This window comes from Ambystoma mexicanum, unplaced genomic scaffold, assembly GCF_040938575.1.
Source record: "Ambystoma mexicanum isolate Mex_15411 unplaced genomic scaffold, UKY_AmexF1_1 Mex_scaf1, whole genome shotgun sequence".
Lineage (NCBI taxonomy): Eukaryota > Metazoa > Chordata > Amphibia > Caudata > Ambystomatidae > Ambystoma > Ambystoma mexicanum.
In genome coordinates, this window is record NW_027182324.1 from 3,433,578 (window position 1) to 3,453,110 (window position 19,533).

Here is a 19,533-nt window from a genome sequence, read left to right on the forward strand (position 1 = left end):
TCCGTATCCAGATATAGAGATTTGCAGCATCTAGGACTTTAATGTTCACCCACTTACGGATTTGAATGTTTTGCCACATTCATGAGTGCAAACTTGCTCCCCAGTAAAGACGAACATGTGCTCCTCAATGCACACACTGGGCAATGCAGTCCACTCTAAATCGACGATTAATGACATGCTCGTTTTGTGCAATGGAGTTTCAGTCAATTGGAAAACATTTTGAAAAGTTATATTGCAACACAAGCCCAGCCTTAAAAAAGTGGATTTCACTTCTGATTGATTACATGAGGAAGGAAAGGAGACCAGATGCAAAAAAGGTGCTGTGGCTTAGTTGGTTAAAGCGCCTGTCTAGTAAACAGGAGATCCTGAGTTTGAATCTCAGCAGCGCCTGTCTGCTTTTTTTTCGACCAATCTGTCTCCCCAATATTAAAACTTTGTACAAAGATTGCTATTTCATGCTATTTAGAAGCACAGTCAGGCTTGAAATGTTGGCAAAGCATCCAAGAACTCTGGACTCCACTACCTTAGAGTCATATTGCCCAAGGTTGCGATGCCATCAGAAACAGCACATATTAGAATGAGCAATTCATATTTCCTGCTTAATTTTTTGTAAAAGAAGCAAAGGTACGCCTGAACAGGGACTTGAACCCTGGACCCTCAGATTAAAAGTCTGATGCTCTACCGACTGAGCTATCCAGGCACAGGGATCACTGCCCATTTGAAACTTGATTTTCACTCTACAGCACCTCCATACATGGCTACCTCACTGGTCAATAAAGGAAATGAATTACTAGTGCATTACACACATTTTGACACTGGAGACATAACTTTTTTCAGTCATTCCGTATCCAGATATAGAGATTTGCAGCATCTAGGACTTTAATGTTCACCCACTTACGGATTTGAATGTTTTGCCACATTCATGAGTGCAAAATTGCTCCCCAGTAAAGGCGAACATGTGCTCCTCAATACACACACTGGGCAATGCAGTCCACTCTAAATCAACGATTAATGACATGCTCGTTTTGTGCAATGGAGTTTCAGTCAATTGGAAAACATTTTGTAAAGTTATATTGCAACAGAAGCCCAGCCTTAAAAAAAGTGGATTTCACTTCTAAATGATTACATGAGGAAGGAAAGGAGATCAGATGCAAAAGAGGTGCTGTGGCTTAGTTGGTTAAAGCGCCTGTCTAGTAAACAGGAGATCCTGAGTTCGAATCTCAGCAGCGCCTGTCTGCTTTTTTTTTCGACCAATCTGTCTCCCCAATATTAAAACTTTGTACAAAGATTGTTATTTCATGCTATTTAGAAGCACAGTCAGGCTTGAAATGTTGGCAAAGCATCCAAGAATTCTGGACTCCACTACCTTAGAGTCATATTGCCCAAGGTTGCGATGCCATCAGAAATAGCACATATTAGAATGAGCAATTCATATTTCCTGCTAAATTTTTTGTAAAAGAAGCAAAGATACGCCTGAACAGGGACTTGAATCCTGGACCCTCAGATTAAAAGTCTGATGCTCTACCGACTGAGCTATCCAGGCACAGGGATCACTGCCCATTTGAAACTTGATTTTCACTCTACAGCACCTCCATACATGGCTACCTCACTGGTCAATAAAGGAAATGAATTACTAGTGCATTACACACATTTTGACACTGGAGACATAACTTTTTTCAGTCATTCCGTATCCAGATATAGAGATTTGCAGCATCTAGGACTTTAATGTTCACCCACTTAGGGATTTGAATGTTTTGCCACATTCATGAGTGCAAACTTGCTCCCCAGTAAAGACGAACATGTGCTCCTCAATGCACACACTGGGCAATGCAGTCCACTCTAAATCGACGATTAATGACATGCTCGTTTTGTGCAATGGAGTTTCAGTCAATTGGAAAACATTTTGAAAAGTTATATTGCAACAGAAGCCCAGCCTTAAAAAAGTGGATTTCACTTCTAAATGATTACATGAGGAAGGAAAGGAGACCAGATGCAAAAAAGGTGCTGTGGCTTAGTTGGTTAAAGCGCCTGTCTAGTAAACAGGAGATCCTGAGTTCGAATCTCAGCAGCGCCTGTCTGCTTTTTTTTCGACCAATCTGTCTCCCCAATATTAAAACTTTGTACAAAGATTGCTATTTCATGCTATTTAGAAGCACAGTCAGGCTTGAAATGTTGGCAAAGCATCCAAGAACTCTGGACTCCACTACCTTAGAATCATATTGCCCAAGGTTGCGATGCCATCAGAAATAGCACATATTAGAATGAGCAATTCATATTTCCTGCTTAATTTTTTGTAAAAGAAGCAAAGGTACGCCTGAACAGGGACTTGAACCCTGGACCCTCAGATTAAAAGTCTGATGCTCTACCGACTGAGCTATCCAGGCACAAGGATCACTGCCCATTTGAAACTTGATTTTCACTCTACAGCACCTCCATACATGGCTACCTCACTGGTCAATAAAGGAAATGAATTACTAGTGCATTACACACATTTTGACACTGGAGACATAACTTTTTTCAGTCATTCCGTATCCAGATATAGAGATTTGCAGCATCTAGGACTTTAATGTTCACCCACTTACGGATTTGAATGTTTTGCCACATTCATGAGTGCAAACTTGCTCCCCAGTAAAGACGAACATGTGCTCCTCAATGCACACACTGGGCAATGCAGTCCACTCTAAATCGACGATTAATGACATGCTCGTTTTGTGCAATGGAGTTTCAGTCAATTGGAAAACATTTTGAAAAGTTATATTGCAACAGAAGCCCAGCCTTAAAAAAGTGGATTTCACTTCTAAATGATTACATGAGGAAGGAAAGGAGACCAGATGCAAAAAAGGTGCTGTGGCTTAGTTGGTTAAAGCGCCTGTCTAGTAAACAGGAGATCCTGAGTTCGAATCTCAGCAGCGCCTGTCTGCTTTTTTTTCGACCAATCTGTCTCCCCAATATTAAAACTTTGTACAAAGATTGCTATTTCATGCTATTTAGAAGCACAGTCAGGCTTGAAATGTTGGCAAAGCATCCAAGAACTCTGGACTCCACTACCTTAGAATCATATTGCCCAAGGTTGCGATGCCATCAGAAATAGCACATATTAGAATGAGCAATTCATATTTCCTGCTTAATTTTTTGTAAAAGAAGCAAAGGTACGCCTGAACAGGGACTTGAACCCTGGACCCTCAGATTAAAAGTCTGATGCTCTACCGACTGAGCTATCCAGGCACAAGGATCACTGCCCATTTGAAACTTGATTTTCACTCTACAGCACCTCCATACATGGCTACCTCACTGGTCAATAAAGGAAATGAATTACTAGTGCATTACACACATTTTGACACTGGAGACATAACTTTTTTCAGTCATTCCGTATCCAGATATAGAGATTTGCAGCATCTAGGACTTTAATGTTCACCCACTTACGGATTTGAATGTTTTGCCACATTCATGAGTGCAAAATTGCTCCCCAGTAAAGGCGAACATGTGCTCCTCAATACACACACTGGGCAATGCAGTCCACTCTAAATCAACGATTAATGACATGCTCGTTTTGTGCAATGGAGTTTCAGTCAATTGGAAAACATTTTGTAAAGTTATATTGCAACAGAAGCCCAGCCTTAAAAAAAGTGGATTTCACTTCTAAATGATTACATGAGGAAGGAAAGGAGAACAGATGCAAAAAAGGTGCTGTGGCTTAGTTGGTTAAAGCGCCTGTCTAGTAAACAGGAGATCCTGAGTTCGAATCTTAGCAGCGCCTGTCTGCTTTTTTTTCGACCAATCTGTCTCCCCAATATTAAAACTTTGTACAAAGATTGCTGTTTCATGCTATTTAGAAGCACAGTCAGGCTTGAAATGTTGGCAAAGCATCCAAGAACTCTGGACTCCACTACCTTAGAGTCATATTGCCCAAGGTTGCGATGCCATCAGAAATAGCACATATTAGAATGAGCAATTCATATTTCCTGCTTAATTTTTTGTAAAAGAAGCAAAGGTACGCCTGAACAGGGACTTGAACCCTGGACCCTCAGATTAAAAGTCTGATGCTCTACCGACTGAGCTATCCAGGCACAAGGATCACTGCCCATTTGAAACTTGATTTTCACTCTACAGCACCTCCATACATGGCTACCTCACTGGTCAATAAAGGAAATGAATTACTAGTGCATTACACACATTTTGACACTGGAGACATAACTTTTTTCAGTCATTCCGTATCCAGATATAGAGATTTGCAGCATCTAGGACTTTAATGTTCACCCACTTACGGATTTGAATGTTTTGCCACATTCATGAGTGCAAACTTGCTCCCCAGTAAAGACGAACATGTGCTCCTCAATGCACACACTGGGCAATGCAGTCCACTCTAAATCGACGATTAATGACATGCTCGTTTTGTGCAATGGAGTTTCAGTCAATTGGAAAACATTTTGAAAAGTTATATTGCAACAGAAGCCCAGCCTTAAAAAAGTGGATTTCACTTCTAAATGATTACATGAGGAAGGAAAGGAGACCAGATGCAAAAAAGGTGCTGTGGCTTAGTTGGTTAAAGCGCCTGTCTAGTAAACAGGAGATCCTGAGTTCGAATCTCAGCAGCGCCTGTCTGCTTTTTTTTCGACCAATCTGTCTCCCCAATATTAAAACTTTGTACAAAGATTGCTATTTCATGCTATTTAGAAGCACAGTCAGGCTTGAAATGTTGGCAAAGCATCCAAGAACTCTGGACTCCACTACCTTAGAATCATATTGCCCAAGGTTGCGATGCCATCAGAAATAGCACATATTAGAATGAGCAATTCATATTTCCTGCTTAATTTTTTGTAAAAGAAGCAAAGGTACGCCTGAACAGGGACTTGAACCCTGGACCCTCAGATTAAAAGTCTGATGCTCTACCGACTGAGCTATCCAGGCACAAGGATCGCTGCCCATTTGAAACTTGATTTTCACTCTACAGCACCTCCATACATGGCTACCACACTGGTCAATAAAGGAAATGAATTACTAGTGCATTACACACATTTTGACACTGGAGACATAACTTTTTTCAGTCATTCCGTATCCAGATATAGAGATTTGCAGCATCTAGGACTTTAATGTTCACCCACTTACGGATTTGAATGTTTTGCCACATTCATGAGTGCAAAATTGCTCCCCAGTAAAGGCGAACATGTGCTCCTCAATACACACACTGGGCAATGCAGTCCACTCTAAATCAACGATTAATGACATGCTCGTTTTGTGCAATGGAGTTTCAGTCAATTGGAAAACATTTTGTAAAGTTATATTGCAACAGAAGCCCAGCCTTAAAAAAAGTGGATTTCACTTCTAAATGATTACATGAGGAAGGACAGGAGATCAGATGCAAAAGAGGTGCTGTGGCTTAGTTGGTTAAAGCGCCTGTCTAGTAAACTGGAGATCCTGAGTTCGAACCTCAGCAGCGCCTGTCTGCTTTTTTTTCGACCAATCTGTCTCCCCAATATTAAAACTTTGTACAAAGATTGTTATTTCATGCTATTTAGAAGCACAGTCAGGCTTGAAATGTTGGCAAAGCATCCAAGAATTCTGGACTCCACTACCTTAGAGTCATATTGCCCAAGGTTGCGATGCCATCAGAAATAGCACATATTAGAATGAGCAATTCATATTTCCTGCTAAATTTTTTGTAAAAGAAGCAAAGGTACGCCTGAACAGGGACTTGAACCCTGGACCCTCAGATTAAAAGTCCGATGCTCTACCGACTGAGCTATCCAGGCACAAGGATCACTGCCCATTTGAAACTTGATTTTCACTCTACAGCACCTCCATACATGGCTACCTCACTGGTCAATAAAGGAAATGAATTACTAGTGCATTACACACATTTTGACACTGGAGACATAACTTTTTTCAGTCATTCCGTATCCAGATATAGAGATTTGCAGCATCTAGGACTTTAATGTTCACCCACTTACGGATTTGAATGTTTTGCCACATTCATGAGTGCAAACTTGCCCCCCAGTAAAGACGAACATGTGCTCCTCAATGCACACACTGGGCAATGCAGTCCACTCTAAATCGACGATTAATGACATGCTCGTTTTGTGCAATGGAGTTTCAGTCAATTGGAAAACATTTTGAAAAGTTATATTGCAACAGAAGCCCAGCCTTAAAAAAGTGGATTTCACTTCTGATTGATTACATGAGGAAGGAAAGGAGACCAGATGCAAAAAAGGTGCTGTGGCTTAGTTGGTTAAAGCGCCTGTCTAGTAAACAGGAGATCCTGAGTTTGAATCTCAGCAGCGCCTGTCTGCTTTTTTTTCGACCAATCTGTCTCCCCAATATTAAAACTTTGTACAAAGATTGCTATTTCATGCTATTTAGAAGCACAGTCAGGCTTGAAATGTTGGCAAAGCATCCAAGAACTCTGGACTCCACTACCTTAGAATCATATTGCCCAAGGTTGCGATGCCATCAGAAATAGCACATATTAGAATGAGCAATTCATATTTCCTGCTTAATTTTTTGTAAAAGAAGCAAAGGTACGCCTGAACAGGGACTTGAACCCTGGACCCTCAGATTAAAAGTCTGATGCTCTACCGACTGAGCTATCCAGGCACAAGGATCACTGCCCATTTGAAACTTGATTTTCACTCTACAGCACCTCCATACATGGCTACCTCACTGGTCAATAAAGGAAATGAATTACTAGTGCATTACACACATTTTGACACTGGAGACATAACTTTTTTCAGTCATTCCGTATCCAGATATAGAGATTTGCAGCATCTAGGACTTTAATGTTCACCCACTTACGGATTTGAATGTTTTGCCACATTCATGAGTGCAAAATTGCTCCCCAGTAAAGGCGAACATGTGCTCCTCAATACACACACTGGGCAATGTAGTCCACTCTAAATCAACGATTAATGACATGCTCGTTTTGTGCAATGGAGTTTCAGTCAATTGGAAAACATTTTGTAAAGTTATATTGCAACAGAAGCCCAGCCTTAAAAAAAGTGGATTTCACTTCTAAATGATTACATGAGGAAGGAAAGGAGAACAGATGCAAAAAAGGTGCTGTGGCTTAGTTGGTTAAAGCGCCTGTCTAGTAAACAGGAGATCCTGAGTTCGAATCTCAGCAGCGCCTGTCTGCTTTTTTTTCGACCAATCTGTCTCCCCAATATTAAAACTTTGTACAAAGATTGCTGTTTCATGCTATTTAGAAGCACAGTCAGGCTTGAAATGTTGGCAAAGCATCCAAGAACTCTGGACTCCACTACCTTAGAGTCATATTGCCCAAGGTTGCGATGCCATCAGAAATAGCACATATTAGAATGACCAATTCATATTTCCTGCTTAATTTTTTGTAAAAGAAGCAAAGGTACGCCTGAACAGGGACTTGAACCCTGGACCCTCAGATTAAAAGTCTGATGCTCTACCGACTGAGCTATCCAGGCACAAGGATCACTGCCCATTTGAAACTTGATTTTCACTCTACAGCACCTCCATACATGGCTACCTCACTGGTCAATAAAGGAAATGAATTACTAGTGCATTACACACATTTTGACACTGGAGACATAACTTTTTTCAGTCATTCCGTATCCAGATATAGAGATTTGCAGCATCTAGGACTTTAATGTTCACCCACTTACGGATTTGAATGTTTTGCCACATTCATGAGTGCAAACTTGCTCCCCAGTAAAGACGAACATGTGCTCCTCAATGCACACACTGGGCAATGCAGTCCACTCTAAATCGACGATTAATGACATGCTCGTTTTGTGCAATGGAGTTTCAGTCAATTGGAAAACATTTTGAAAAGTTATATTGCAACAGAAGCCCAGCCTTAAAAAAGTGGATTTCACTTCTAAATGATTACATGAGGAAGGAAAGGAGACCAGATGCAAAAAAGGTGCTGTGGCTTAGTTGGTTAAAGCGCCTGTCTAGTAAACAGGAGATCCTGAGTTCGAATCTCAGCAGCGCCTGTCTGCTTTTTTTTCGACCAATCTGTCTCCCCAATATTAAAACTTTGTACAAAGATTGCTATTTCATGCTATTTAGAAGCACAGTCAGGCTTGAAATGTTGGCAAAGCATCCAAGAACTCTGGACTCCACTACCTTAGAATCATATTGCCCAAGGTTGCGATGCCATCAGAAATAGCACATATTAGAATGAGCAATTCATATTTCCTGCTTAATTTTTTGTAAAAGAAGCAAAGGTACGCCTGAACAGGGACTTGAACCCTGGACCCTCAGATTAAAAGTCTGATGCTCTACCGACTGAGCTATCCAGGCACAAGGATCACTGCCCATTTGAAACTTGATTTTCACTCTACAGCACCTCCATACATGGCTACCTCACTGGTCAATAAAGGAAATGAATTACTAGTGCATTACACACATTTTGACACTGGAGACATAACTTTTTTCAGTCATTCCGTATCCAGATATAGAGATTTGCAGCATCTAGGACTTTAATGTTCACCCACTTACGGATTTGAATGTTTTGCCACATTCATGAGTGCAAACTTGCTCCCCAGTAAAGACGAACATGTGCTCCTCAATGCACACACTGGGCAATGCAGTCCACTCTAAATCGACGATTAATGACATGCTCGTTTTGTGCAATGGAGTTTCAGTCAATTGGAAAACATTTTGAAAAGTTATATTGCAACAGAAGCCCAGCCTTAAAAAAGTGGATTTCACTTCTAAATGATTACATGAGGAAGGAAAGGAGACCAGATGCAAAAAAGGTGCTGTGGCTTAGTTGGTTAAAGCGCCTGTCTAGTAAACAGGAGATCCTGAGTTCGAATCTCAGCAGCGCCTGTCTGCTTTTTTTTCGACCAATCTGTCTCCCCAATATTAAAACTTTGTACAAAGATTGCTATTTCATGCTATTTAGAAGCACAGTCAGGCTTGAAATGTTGGCAAAGCATCCAAGAACTCTGGACTCCACTACCTTAGAATCATATTGCCCAAGGTTGCGATGCCATCAGAAATAGCACATATTAGAATGAGCAATTCATATTTCCTGCTTAATTTTTTGTAAAAGAAGCAAAGGTACGCCTGAACAGGGACTTGAACCCTGGACCCTCAGATTAAAAGTCTGATGCTCTACCGACTGAGCTATCCAGGCACAAGGATCACTGCCCATTTGAAACTTGATTTTCACTCTACAGCACCTCCATACATGGCTACCTCACTGGTCAATAAAGGAAATGAATTACTAGTGCATTACACACATTTTGACACTGGAGACATAACTTTTTTCAGTCATTCCGTATCCAGATATAGAGATTTGCAGCATCTAGGACTTTAATGTTCACCCACTTACGGATTTGAATGTTTTGCCACATTCATGAGTGCAAAATTGCTCCCCAGTAAAGGCGAACATGTGCTCCTCAATACACACACTGGGCAATGCAGTCCACTCTAAATCAACGATTAATGACATGCTCGTTTTGTGCAATGGAGTTTCAGTCAATTGGAAAACATTTTGTAAAGTTATATTGCAACAGAAGCCCAGCCTTAAAAAAAGTGGATTTCACTTCTAAATGATTACATGAGGAAGGAAAGGAGAACAGATGCAAAAAAGGTGCTGTGGCTTAGTTGGTTAAAGCGCCTGTCTAGTAAACAGGAGATCCTGAGTTCGAATCTCAGCAGCGCCTGTCTGCTTTTTTTTCGACCAATCTGTCTCCCCAATATTAAAACTTTGTACAAAGATTGCTGTTTCATGCTATTTAGAAGCACAGTCAGGCTTGAAATGTTGGCAAAGCATCCAAGAACTCTGGACTCCACTACCTTAGAGTCATATTGCCCAAGGTTGCGATGCCATCAGAAATAGCACATATTAGAATGAGCAATTCATATTTCCTGCTTAATTTTTTGTAAAAGAAGCAAAGGTACGCCTGAACAGGGACTTGAACCCTGGACCCTCAGATTAAAAGTCTGATGCTCTACCGACTGAGCTATCCAGGCACAAGGATCACTGCCCATTTGAAACTTGATTTTCACTCTACAGCACCTCCATACATGGCTACCTCACTGGTCAATAAAGGAAATGAATTACTAGTGCATTACACACATTTTGACACTGGAGACATAACTTTTTTCAGTCATTCCGTATCCAGATATAGAGATTTGCAGCATCTAGGACTTTAATGTTCACCCACTTACGGATTTGAATGTTTTGCCACATTCATGAGTGCAAACTTGCTCCCCAGTAAAGACGAACATGTGCTCCTCAATGCACACACTGGGCAATGCAGTCCACTCTAAATCGACGATTAATGACATGCTCGTTTTGTGCAATGGAGTTTCAGTCAATTGGAAAACATTTTGAAAAGTTATATTGCAACAGAAGCCCAGCCTTAAAAAAGTGGATTTCACTTCTAAATGATTACATGAGGAAGGAAAGGAGACCAGATGCAAAAAAGGTGCTGTGGCTTAGTTGGTTAAAGCGCCTGTCTAGTAAACAGGAGATCCTGAGTTCGAATCTCAGCAGCGCCTGTCTGCTTTTTTTTCGACCAATCTGTCTCCCCAATATTAAAACTTTGTACAAAGATTGCTATTTCATGCTATTTAGAAGCACAGTCAGGCTTGAAATGTTGGCAAAGCATCCAAGAATTCTGGACTCCACATCCTTAGAGTCATATTGCCCAAGGTTGCGATGCCATCAGAAATAGCACATATTAGAATGAGCAATTCATATTTCCTGCTAAATTTTTTGTAAAAGAAGCAAAGATACGCCTGAACAGGGACTTGAACCCTGGACCCTCAGATTAAAAGTCTGATGCTCTACCGACTGAGCTATCCAGGCACAAGGATCACTGCCCATTTGAAACTTGATTTTCACTCTACAGCACCTCCATACATGGCTACCTCACTGGTCAATAAAGGAAATGAATTACTAGTGGATTACACACATTTTGACACTGGAGACATAACTTTTTTCAGTCATTCAGTATCCAGATATAGAGATTTGCAGCATCTAGGACTTTAATGTTCACCCACTTACGGATTTGAATGTTTTGCCACATTCATGAGTGCAAACTTGCTCCCCAGTAAAGACGAACATGTGCTCCTCAATGCACACACTGGGCAATGCAGTCCACTCTAAATCGACGATTAATGACATGCTCGTTTTGTGCAATGGAGTTTCAGTCAATTGGAAAACATTTTGAAAAGTTATATTGCAACAGAAGCCCAGCCTTAAAAAAGTGGATTTCACTTCTAAATGATTACATGAGGAAGGAAAGGAGACCAGATGCAAAAAAGGTGCTGTGGCTTAGTTGGTTAAAGCGCCTGTCTAGTAAACAGGAGATCCTGAGTTCGAATCTCAGCAGCGCCTGTCTGCTTTTTTTTCGACCAATCTGTCTCCCCAATATTAAAACTTTGTACAAAGATTGCTATTTCATGCTATTTAGAAGCACAGGCAGGCTTGAAATGTTGGCAAAGCATCCAAGAACTCTGGACTCCACTACCTTAGAATCATATTGCCCAAGGTTGCGATGCCATCAGAAATAGCACATATTAGAATGAGCAATTCATATTTCCTGCTTAATTTTTTGTAAAAGAAGCAAAGGTACGCCTGAACAGGGACTTGAACCCTGGACCCTCAGATTAAAAGTCTGATGCTCTACCGACTGAGCTATCCAGGCACAAGGATCGCTGCCCATTTGAAACTTGATTTTCACTCTACAGCACCTCCATACATGGCTACCACACTGGTCAATAAAGGAAATGAATTACTAGTGCATTACACACATTTTGACACTGGAGACATAACTTTTTTCAGTCATTCCGTATCCAGATATAGAGATTTGCAGCATCTAGGACTTTAATGTTCACCCACTTACGGATTTGAATGTTTTGCCACATTCATGAGTGCAAACTTGCTCCCCAGTAAAGGCGAACATGTGCTCCTCAATACACACACTGGGCAATGCAGTCCACTCTAAATCAACGATTAATGACATGCTCGTTTTGTGCAATGGAGTTTCAGTCAATTGGAAAACATTTTGTAAAGTTATATTGCAACAGAAGCCCAGCCTTAAAAAAAGTGGATTTCACTTCTAAATGATTACATGAGGAAGGACAGGAGATCAGATGCAAAAGAGGTGCTGTGGCTTAGTTGGTTAAAGCGCCTGTCTAGTAAACTGGAGATCCTGAGTTCGAACCTCAGCAGCGCCTGTCTGCTTTTTTTTGAACCAATCTGTCTCCCCAATATTAAAACTTTGTACAAAGATTGTTATTTCATGCTATTTAGAAGCACAGTCAGGCTTGAAATGTTGGCAAAGCATCCAAGAATTCTGGACTCCACTACCTTAGAGTCATATTGCCCAAGGTTGCGATGCCATCAGAAATAGCACATATTAGAATGAGCAATTCATATTTCCTGCTAAATTTTTTGTAAAAGAAGCAAAGGTACGCCTGAACAGGGACTTGAACCCTGGACCCTCAGATTAAAAGTCCGATGCTCTACCGACTGAGCTATCCAGGCACAAGGATCACTGCCCATTTGAAACTTGATTTTCACTCTACAGCACCTCCATACATGGCTACCTCACTGGTCAATAAAGGAAATGAATTACTAGTGCATTACACACATTTTGACACTGGAGACATAACTTTTTTCAGTCATTCCGTATCCAGATATAGAGATTTGCAGCATCTAGGACTTTAATGTTCACCCACTTACGGATTTGAATGTTTTGCCACATTCATGAGTGCAAAATTGCTCCCCAGTAAAGGCGAACATGTGCTCCTCAATACACACACTGGGCAATGCAGTCCACTCTAAATCAACGATTAATGACATGCTCGTTTTGTGCAATGGAGTTTCAGTCAATTGGAAAACATTTTGTAAAGTTATATTGCAACAGAAGCCCAGCCTTAAAAAAAGTGGATTTCACTTCTAAATGATTACATGAGGAAGGACAGGAGATCAGATGCAAAAGAGGTGCTGTGGCTTAGTTGGTTAAAGCGCCTGTCTAGTAAACTGGAGATCCTGAGTTCGAACCTCAGCAGCGCCTGTCTGCTTTTTTTTCGACCAATCTGTCTCCCCAATATTAAAACTTTGTACAAAGATTGTTATTTCATGCTATTTAGAAGCACAGTCAGGCTTGAAATGTTGGCAAAGCATCCAAGAATTCTGGACTCCACTACCTTAGAGTCATATTGCCCAAGGTTGCGATGCCATCAGAAATAGCACATATTAGAATGACCAATTCATATTTCCTGCTAAATTTTTTGTAAAAGAAGCAAAGGTACGCCTGAACAGGGACTTGAACCCTGGACCCTCAGATTAAAAGTCCGATGCTCTACCGACTGAGCTATCCAGGCACAAGGATCACTGCCCATTTGAAACTTGATTTTCACTCTACAGCACCTCCATACATGGCTACCTCACTGGTCAATAAAGGAAATGAATTACTAGTGCATTACACACATTTTGACACTGGAGACATAACTTTTTTCAGTCATTCCGTATCCAGATATAGAGATTTGCAGCATCTAGGACTTTAATGTTCACCCACTTACGGATTTGAATGTTTTGCCACATTCATGAGTGCAAAATTGCTCCCCAGTAAAGGCGAACATGTGCTCCTCAATACACACACTGGGCAATGCAGTCCACTCTAAATCAACGATTAATGACATGCTCGTTTTGTGCAATGGAGTTTCAGTCAATTGGAAAACATTTTGTAAAGTTATATTGCAACAGAAGCCCAGCCTTAAAAAAAGTGGATTTCACTTCTAAATGATTACATGAGGAAGGAAAGGAGATCAGATGCAACAGAGGTGCTGTGGCTTAGTTGGTTAAAGCGCCTGTCTAGTAAACAGGAGATCCTGAGTTCGAATCTCAGCAGCACCTGTCTGCTTTTTTTTCGACCAATCTGTCTCCCCAATATTAAAACTTTGTACAAAGATTGTTATTTCATGCTATTTAGAAGCACAGTCAGGCTTGAAATGTTGGCAAAGCATCCAAGAATTCTGGACTCCACTACCTTAGAGTCATATTGCCCAAGGTTGCGATGCCATCAGAAATAGCACATATTAGAATGAGCAATTCATATTTCCTGCTAAATTTTTTGTAAAAGAAGCAAAGATACGCCTGAACAGGGACTTGAACCCTGGACCCTCAGATTAAAAGTCTGATGCTCTACCGACTGAGCTATCCAGGCACAGGGATCACTGCCCATTTGAAACTTGATTTTCACTCTACAGCACCTCCAAACATGGCTATCTCACTGGTCAATAAAGGAAATGAATTACTAGTGCATTACACACATTTTGACACTGGAGACATAACTTTTTTCAGTCATTCCGTATCCAGATATAGAGATTTGCAGCATCTAGGACTTTAATGTTCACCCACTTACGGATTTGAATATTTTGCCACATTCATGAGTGCAAACTTGCTCCCCAGTAAAGACGAACATGTGCTCCTCAATGCACACACTGGGCAATGCAGTCCACTCTAAATCGACGATTAATGACATGCTCGTTTTGTGCAATGGCGTTTCAGTCAATTGGAAAACATTTTGAAAAGTTATATTGCAACAGAAGCCCAGCCTTAAAAAAGTGGATTTCACTTCTAAATGATTACATGAGGAAGGAAAGGAGACCAGATGCAAAAAAGGTGCTGTGGCTTAGTTGGTTAAAGCGCCTGTCTAGTAAATAGGAGATCCTGAGTTCGAATCTCAGCAGCGCCTGTCTGCTTTTTTTTCGACCAATCTGTCTCCCCAATATTAAAACTTTGTACAAAGATTGCTATTTCATGCTATTTAGAAGCACAGTCAGGCTTGAAATGTTGGCAAAGCATCCAAGAACTCTGGACTCCACTACCTTAGAGTCATATTGCCCAAGGTTGCGATGCCATCAGAAATAGCACATATTAGAATGAGCAATTCATATTTCCTGCTTAATTTTTTGTAAAAGAAGCAAAGGTACGCCTGAACAGGGACTTGAACCCTGGACCCTCAGATTAAAAGTCTGATGCTCTACCGACTGAGCTATCCAGGCAGATGGATCACTGCCATTTGAAACTTGATTTTCACTCTACAGCACCTCCATACATGGCTACCTCACTGGTCAATAAAGGAAATGAATTACTAGTGCATTACACACATTTTGACACTGGAGACATAACTTTTTTCAGTCATTCCGTATCCAGATATAGAGATTTGCAGCATCTAGGACTTTAATGTTCACCCACTTACGGATTTGAATGTTTTGCCACATTCATGAGTGCAAACTTGCTCCCCAGTAAAGACGAACATGTGCTCCTCAATGCACACACTGGGCAATGCAGTCCTCTCTAAATCGACGATTAATGACATGCTCGTTTTGTGCAATGGAGTTTCAGTCAATTGGAAAACATTTTGTAAAGTTATATTGCAACAGAAGCCCAGCCTTAAAAAAAGTGGATTTCACTTCTAAATGATTACATGAGGAAGGACAGGAGATCAGATGCAAAAGAGGTGCTGTGGCTTAGTTGGTTAAAGCGCCTGTCTAGTAAACAGGAGATCCTGAGTTCGAATCTCAGCAGCGCCTGTCTGCTTTTTTTTCGACCAATCTGTCTCCCCAATATTAAAACTTTGTACAAAGATTGTTATTTCATGCTATTTAGAAGCACAGTCAGGCTTGAAATGTTGGCAAAGCATCCAAGAACTCTGGACTCCACTACCTTAGAGTCATATTGCCCAAGGTTGCGATGCCATCAGAAATAGCACATATTAGAATGAGCAATTCATATTTCCTGCTTAATTTTTTGTAAAAGAAGCAAAGGTACGCCTGAACAGGGACTTGAACCCTGGACCCTCAGATTAAAAGTCTGATGCTCTACCGACTGAGCTATCCAGGCACAGGGATCACGGCCCATTTGAAACTTGATTTTCACTCTACAGCACCTCCATACATGGCTACCTCACTGGTCATTAAAGGAAATGAATTACTAGTGCATTACACACATTTTGACACTGGAGACATAACTTTTTTCAGTCATTCCGTATCCAGATATAGAGATTTGCAGCATCTAGGACTTTAATGTTCACCCACTTACGGATTTGAATGTTTTGCCACATTCATGAGTGCAAACTTGCTCCCCAGTAAAGACGAACATGTGCTCCTCAATGCACACACTGGGCAATGCAGTCCACTCTAAATCAACGATTAATGACATGCTCGTTTTGTGCAATGGAGTTTCAGTCAATTGGAAAACATTTTGAAAAGTTATATTGCAACAGAAGCCCAGCCTTAAAAAAGTGGATTTCACTTCTGATTGATTACATGAGGAAGGAAAGGAGACCAGATGCAAAAAAGGTGCTGTGGCTCAGTTGGTTAAAGCGCCTGTCTAGTAAACAGGAGATCCTGAGTTCGAATCTCAGCAGCGCCTGTCTGCTTTTTTTTCGACCAATCTGTCTCCCCAATATTAAAACTTTGTACAAAGATTGCTATTTCATGCTATTTAGAAGCACAGTCAGGCTTGAAATGTTGGCAAAGCATCCAAGAACTCTGGACTCCACTACCTTAGAGTCATATTGCCCAAGGTTGCGATGCCATCAGAAATAGCACATATTAGAATGAGCAATTCATATTTCCTGCTTAATTTTTTGTAAAAGAAGCAAAGGTACGCCTGAACAGGGACTTGAACCCTGGACCCTCAGATTAAAAGTCTGATGCTCTACCGACTGAGCTATCCAGGCACAAGGATCACTGCCCATTTGAAACTTGATTTTCACTCTACAGCACCTCCATACATGGCTACCTCACTGGTCAATAAAGGAAATGAATTACTAGTGCATTACACACATTTTGACACTGGAGACATAACTTTTTTCAGTCATTCCGTATCCAGATATAGAGATTTGCAGCATCTAGGACTTTAATGTTCACCCACTTACGGATTTGAATGTTTTGCCACATTCATGAGTGCAAACTTGCCCCCCAGTAAAGACGAACATGTGCTCCTCAATGCACACACTGGGCAATGCAGTCCACTCTAAATCGACGATTAATGACATGCTCGTTTTGTGCAATGGAGTTTCAGTCAATTGGAAAACATTTTGAAAAGTTATATTGCAACAGAAGCCCAGCCTTAAAAAAGTGGATTTCACTTCTGATTGATTACATGAGGAAGGAAAGGAGACCAGATGCAAAAAAGGTGCTGTGGCTTAGTTGGTTAAAGCGCCTGTCTAGTAAACAGGAGATCCTGAGTTTGAATCTCAGCAGCGCCTGTCTGCTTTTTTTTCGACCAATCTGTCTCCCCAATATTAAAACTTTGTACAAAGATTGCTATTTCATGCTATTTAGAAGCACAGTCAGGCTTGAAATGTTGGCAAAGCATCCAAGAACTCTGGACTCCACTACCTTAGAGTCATATTGCCCAAGGTTGCGATGCCATCAGAAACAGCACATATTAGAATGAGCAATTCATATTTCCTGCTTAATTTTTTGTAAACGAAGCAAAGGTACGCCTGAACAGGGACTTGAACCCTGGACCCTCAGATTAAAAGTCTGATGCTCTACCGACTGAGCTATCCAGGCACAGGGATCACTGCCCATTTGAAACTTGATTTTCACTCTACAGCACCTCCATACATGGCTACCTCACTGGTCAATGAAGGAAATGAATTACTAGTGCATTACACACATTTTGACACTGGAGACATAACTTTTTTCAGTCATTCCGTATCCAGATATAGAGATTTGCAGCATCTAGGACTTTAATGTTCACCCACTTACGGATTTGAATGTTTTGCCACATTCATGAGTGCAAAATTGCTCCCCAGTAAAGGCGAACATGTGCTCCTCAATACACACACTGGGCAATGCAGTCCACTCTAAATCAACGATTAATGACATGCTCGTTTTGTGCAATGGAGTTTCAGTCAATTGGAAAACATTTTGTAAAGTTATATTGCAACAGAAGCCCAGCCTTAAAAAAAGTGGATTTCACTTCTAAATGATTACATGAGGAAGGAAAGGAGATCAGATGCAACAGAGGTGCTGTGGCTTAGTTGGTTAAAGCGCCTGTCTAGTAAACAGGAGATCCTGAGTTCGAATCTCAGCAGCGCCTGTCTGCTTTTTTTTCGACCAATCTGTCTCCCCAATATTAAAACTTTGTACAAAGATTGTTATTTCATGCTATTTAGAAGCACAGTCAGGCTTGAAATGTTGGCAAAGCATCCAAGAATTCTGGACTCCACTACCTTAGAGTCATATTGCCCAAGGTTGCGATGCCATCAGAAATAGCACATATTAGAATGAGCAATTCATATTTCCTGCTAAATTTTTTGTAAAAGAAGCAAAGATACACCTGAACAGGGACTTGAACCCTGGACCCTCAGATTAAAAGTCTGATGCTCTACCGACTGAGCTATCCAGGCACAGGGATCACTGCCCATTTGAAACTTGATTTTCACTCTACAGCACCTCCAAACATGGCTATCTCACTGGTCAATAAAGGAAATGAATTACTAGTGCATTACACACATTTTGACACTGGAGACATAACTTTTTTCAGTCATTCCGTATCCAGATATAGAGATTTGCAGCATCTAGGACTTTAATGTTCACCCACTTACGGATTTGAATATTTTGCCACATTCATGAGTGCAAACTTGCTCCCCAGTAAAGACGAACATGTGCTCCTCAATGCACACACTGGGCAATGCAGTCCACTCTAAATCGACGATTAATGACATGCTCGTTTTGTGCAATGGCGTTTCAGTCAATTGGAAAACATTTTGAAAAGTTATATTGCAACAGAAGCCCAGCCTTAAAAAAGTGGATTTCACTTCTAAATGATTACATGAGGAAGGAAAGGAGACCAGATGCAAAAAAGGTGCTGTGGCTTAGTTGGTTAAAGCGCCTGTCTAGTAAATAGGAGATCCTGAGTTCGAATCTCAGCAGCGCCTGTCTGCTTTTTTTTCGACCAATCTGTCTCCCCAATATTAAAAATTTGTACAAAGATTGCTATTTCATGCTATTTAGAAGCACAGTCAGGCTTGAAATGTTGGCAAAGCATCCAAGAACTCTGGACTCCACTACCTTAGAGTCATATTGCCCAAGGTTGCGATGCCATCAGAAATAGCACATATTAGAATGAGCAATTCATATTTCCTGCTTAATTTTTTGTAAAAGAAGCAAAGGTACGCCTGAACAGGGACTTGAACCCTGGACCCTCAGATTAAAAGTCTGATGCTCTACCGACTGAGCTATCCAGGCAGATGGATCACTGCCATTTGAAACTTGATTTTCACTCTACAGCACCTCCATACATGGCTACCTCACTGGTCAATAAAGGAAATGAATTACTAGTGCATTACACACATTTTGACACTGGAGACATAACTTTTTTCAGTCATTCCGTATCCAGATATAGAGATTTGCAGCATCTAGGACTTTAATGTTCACCCACTTACGGATTTGAATGTTTTGCCACATTCATGAGTGCAAACTTGCTCCCCAGTAAAGACGAACATGTGCTCCTCAATGCACACACTGGGCAATGCAGTCCTCTCTAAATCGACGATTAATGACATGCTC

The 19,533-nt window shown here is 40.9% G+C and overlaps 13 non-coding genes across 13 annotated transcripts; all 13 read left to right on the forward strand.

Moving 5' to 3' along the window:
- Nucleotides 1-1,158: 1,158 nt before the first annotated feature.
- Nucleotides 1,159-1,232, forward strand: TRNAT-AGU (transfer RNA threonine (anticodon AGU)). Its single transcript has one exon. It is a non-coding gene; the product is annotated as a tRNA-Thr (tRNA).
- Nucleotides 1,233-2,000: 768 nt separating this feature from the next.
- TRNAT-AGU (transfer RNA threonine (anticodon AGU)) lies at nt 2,001-2,074 on the forward strand. The gene has a single exon. It is a non-coding gene; the product is annotated as a tRNA-Thr (tRNA).
- Nucleotides 2,075-2,841: 767 nt separating this feature from the next.
- On the forward strand, nt 2,842-2,915 carry TRNAT-AGU (transfer RNA threonine (anticodon AGU)). The gene has a single exon. It is a non-coding gene; the product is annotated as a tRNA-Thr (tRNA).
- Nucleotides 2,916-4,524: 1,609 nt separating this feature from the next.
- On the forward strand, nt 4,525-4,598 carry TRNAT-AGU (transfer RNA threonine (anticodon AGU)). The gene has a single exon. It is a non-coding gene; the product is annotated as a tRNA-Thr (tRNA).
- Nucleotides 4,599-7,049: 2,451 nt separating this feature from the next.
- TRNAT-AGU (transfer RNA threonine (anticodon AGU)) lies at nt 7,050-7,123 on the forward strand. Its single transcript has one exon. It is a non-coding gene; the product is annotated as a tRNA-Thr (tRNA).
- A 767-nt stretch (nt 7,124-7,890) lies between these two features.
- On the forward strand, nt 7,891-7,964 carry TRNAT-AGU (transfer RNA threonine (anticodon AGU)). Its single transcript has one exon. It is a non-coding gene; the product is annotated as a tRNA-Thr (tRNA).
- A 767-nt stretch (nt 7,965-8,731) lies between these two features.
- On the forward strand, nt 8,732-8,805 carry TRNAT-AGU (transfer RNA threonine (anticodon AGU)). Its single transcript has one exon. It is a non-coding gene; the product is annotated as a tRNA-Thr (tRNA).
- A 768-nt stretch (nt 8,806-9,573) lies between these two features.
- Nucleotides 9,574-9,647, forward strand: TRNAT-AGU (transfer RNA threonine (anticodon AGU)). Its single transcript has one exon. It is a non-coding gene; the product is annotated as a tRNA-Thr (tRNA).
- Nucleotides 9,648-10,414: 767 nt separating this feature from the next.
- On the forward strand, nt 10,415-10,488 carry TRNAT-AGU (transfer RNA threonine (anticodon AGU)). The gene has a single exon. It is a non-coding gene; the product is annotated as a tRNA-Thr (tRNA).
- A 767-nt stretch (nt 10,489-11,255) lies between these two features.
- TRNAT-AGU (transfer RNA threonine (anticodon AGU)) lies at nt 11,256-11,329 on the forward strand. The gene has a single exon. It is a non-coding gene; the product is annotated as a tRNA-Thr (tRNA).
- Nucleotides 11,330-13,781: 2,452 nt separating this feature from the next.
- TRNAT-AGU (transfer RNA threonine (anticodon AGU)) lies at nt 13,782-13,855 on the forward strand. The gene has a single exon. It is a non-coding gene; the product is annotated as a tRNA-Thr (tRNA).
- A 1,608-nt stretch (nt 13,856-15,463) lies between these two features.
- Nucleotides 15,464-15,537, forward strand: TRNAT-AGU (transfer RNA threonine (anticodon AGU)). Its single transcript has one exon. It is a non-coding gene; the product is annotated as a tRNA-Thr (tRNA).
- Nucleotides 15,538-17,987: 2,450 nt separating this feature from the next.
- TRNAT-AGU (transfer RNA threonine (anticodon AGU)) lies at nt 17,988-18,061 on the forward strand. Its single transcript has one exon. It is a non-coding gene; the product is annotated as a tRNA-Thr (tRNA).
- Nucleotides 18,062-19,533: the final 1,472 nt, after the last annotated feature.